Source organism: Chinchilla lanigera, unplaced genomic scaffold, assembly GCF_000276665.1.
Source record: "Chinchilla lanigera isolate Chin_1 unplaced genomic scaffold, ChiLan1.0 scaffold00008, whole genome shotgun sequence".
Lineage (NCBI taxonomy): Eukaryota > Metazoa > Chordata > Mammalia > Rodentia > Chinchillidae > Chinchilla > Chinchilla lanigera.
In genome coordinates, this window is record NW_004955409.1 from 35,425,330 (window position 1) to 35,428,891 (window position 3,562).

Consider the following 3,562-nt stretch of genomic DNA (forward strand, 5'->3'; position numbering starts at 1 on the left):
TATACGTGTATAATCATAAAACTTGAGGGGCTGGGGATTTAGCTCAGTGGCACAGCGCCTGCCTGGCAAGCACAAGGTCATGAGTTCGATTCCCGGTACCGGAAAACAACAGCAAAAAAAAAAAATCATAAAACTTGAAAATCAGATCTAAAAAGTTTTCTAGCCACTCATCTCTGTCTAATATTTTTTTTAGTACCAGGAATTGAACTCAGGACCTTGTGCTTGCTAGGCAGATGCTTGTGCCACTAAGCTATATGCCTGGCCCCTCTGTCCAATTCTTGAAGTGTCTTTCATTTTAGGTCTCCCTCAGGTTTGAATGTTTCTTAATTGTCTACAATTGCAAACTGATCTTGGTAAGTGGAACATACATATTCCACAAAGAATTCAGAGGTTGACATGAACCATTACTTTTGAAGATGTTTGTAGCTCTAATAGATAACACAATGATTTTGTCTTCATTCTTTCTTTTTGGAAAGTAGAATTTGAGACATAGCTGTCTTCTAATAAAATTGAGATATTTGCAGTGGTGACCATCCCAGTTCCTAGGTCTTAATTTTTGGTACATTTATGTCCAATCAAGCATGTTGAAAACATCTTAACCCATTCGCCTTTGCAAATGGTGTTTTCGGGGTGCTACTGCTGAGGTGAATGTGGGTTGTGTCTGGTGACCTGGTCTCTCCATTCTCACTTATGCAGACGCATTTTCAGTCCTATGCTACAGTGGTGAGAGTCATTGTTTCCTGCTCTGAAATTAGTTTCAGTTGGCTTTTCAGGAGAGGTCCGATCCTCATCCAGTTTCAGCTGGAAAGTCCCTCTCAGGAGTCTTTGAAAGGAAACCTTTTCTGGGAACCAGGAAGAAGCAAGACTTCTTTATCCCTTCCTCCTGATCCATCTTCCTCCAGTTCTCTGTGGTCCCTGCTCTAAGTAGACTTTCTTTGAGCTGTAGCTTATTCTGTAGCAGTGGAATACAACTTTAATGCTGCACTTTTTCAGTTCTCTGTTTACAAAAGCAATCAGTAAATTTTATTTTAGTTAGCTTTATTGAAGTATAATTTACGCACAGTAAAAGTCACATACAGTTTGATGAGTTCTGACAATTGTATACTGTTGTGTGTTCACCATGACAATTGAGACATAGGACATTTCCCTCAGGCCTTAAAACTCCTTTACGTCTCTTTGATGTCAATACCCAGCACCCACTCAGTCCACACAGTAGTCATTGATCAGCTCTCTGCTATTATATTTTACCTTTTTTAGAATTTTATTTAAATGAAGCACACAGTGTGTAGTCTTAAAGACCTGGGTTCATTCACTTAATATATGCTTTTGAGATCCACTCATGTGTTGCATGTATCAGTGGTAGTTCTATTTTACTGCTGAGTAATATAGATATGCCAAAATTTGCCCAATTACCAGTTAGTGGACATTTAGGTCATTTCTAGTTTTTAGCAGTTATGAATAACAGTGATATGAATACACATGTCTGAGCTTTTCTGTGAACATATTCTTTAAATTCTCTTAGATAAATGTCTAAGTTTAGGATTGGTGGTCCGTAATGTAGGTATATATAGCTTGTATGTATGTATATATGTATGTGTGTATTTGATAGTTTGAGACAGGGGCTAGCTATGTAGACCAAGCTTGACTCCAACTTGTGACCCCTGGCCTCCCATGTGCTGGGGTTACAGGTGTAGACCAACACACTCAGCATATACTTAATGATTTAAGAAATGCCAAACTGTTTTCTAATAATACTGCATTATTTTGCATCACCAGCACCATTGCAGGAGGTTTCCAGTTGCTGCACAATTTTCTCACCCTTTTGGAAAGTCTCTTAGTACTTTAAGACTAAAACTTTTAATGCTTTGTCTTTTAAGATTTTTAACGGCCTTTTCCTGTTAGTCACCCTCATGGTTATGTTATGTTGTCTTGTTTTAATTTTCCTGATGACTAATAGACTTTTCAAGGCCTTATACCCCAATATTTATCTTCTTTAGTAAAGCATCTGTTTAAATCTTTTGTCTAGTTTTTGAAAATCAAATTGTTTCTTTTTCTATTGAATTGCAAGTGTTCTTTCTATATTCTGGAAACAAGTCTTTTCATCGACTATGTCTTACACGTTTTCCCCCAGACCATACTTTGCCTTTGCATTTTCTTAACACTGCTATTTAAAGTGAATTTTTAAAATTGTGAGGTTGATATACTTGTTCAAGGAAACTGTGCTTATCCAAGGTCGTAAAGCTTTTCTTTAAAAGTATTGTAATTTAGTTCCCACATTTAAGCTGATGGTTCTTTTAATTCTTGTGTATAGTATGAGGTAAAAGTCAAAGTATTTTCCACAATGTAGTTTATTCTAGTATCATTTACGTAAAAGACAATCCCTACTTTAATACATTACCTTGCTACTTTTATCAAAACTCAGTTGGTCACATGTGTGAGCCTCTTTCTGACTCTCTATTTGGATCCATTGATATGCCTGTCCCTATGCTAACACCCCGCTGTCCTTCCATATAGTTTTGTAAAGAGTCTTAAAGTTAGAATGAGTCCTCCAACTTTGTTCTTCTTCCTCAAAGTTGTCTTGTCTGTTCCATCATCATATAAATTTATAACTTGCCAATTTCTACAGAATCCCCAGAGGACATTTATGCTGAGATTTCTTGAGACCTACAGACCAAATTGGAAAGAAACAATATTAGATTTTCTAACACATGACCATGGTATATCTTTCCATTAATTTAGGCCCTCAATTTTTTGTCTGCAGTATTTTGCAGCTCAGAGCACAGGCCTCTCACATAGTTTGTTAAGTTCATCTTAAGTAGTTCATGTTTTTCAATGCTGATATAAATTATAAAATTTAGCTTCCACTTATTCATCTGTATCTATGAGAAAATCTCATGGTTTTTCTTTTTTCATTTTGAAATATGGTGAATTATATTGCTGGATTACTATATTAAAACAACTTTGTATTTTTGACTTAAATCTCTCTGTGTCATGATGTGTTTTCATTTCCATATATGTTGGATCCAGTTTGCTAAGGTTGTATTGAGAATTTTATCCATTTATCTTTTGAGAAATGCTGGATGCAACTGGCTTCTCTTGTAATGTTCTGCCTTTTTCTGGTTTGGGCACCAAGGGAATTCTGACCTCATAAAATAAACTGAAAGTATTATTTCTTCTTTTATTTTTTTTAAAGAATACAAAATGTCAAAAACATTAAAAATGTTGCAGAATTTCACTAAACAAGATGATAGGAATTTAACAATGCTTGCTATATTGCCTAGTGTTGTCTTCAAATTAGTTGTTCAGATTACCTGATATAATCATGCAAAACTGATCAACAAAAAGAAAAAATTAAAAAGGAAAAAATTTAAGCATTAACTGTTCCTTCCATTAGACCAGTAGAAATCAGCAGTAAAATTGTCACAGAAATCCTGTGTATATACATATATATTTTACCCTTCCTTCTTTCTTTTCTCCTTTCCCTCATCCCAGTTGTTCTTTCCATTTGAGCACTTACTTTCCCTTTCACAATATCTATTGCACCTTTTGGATTTTATTTACT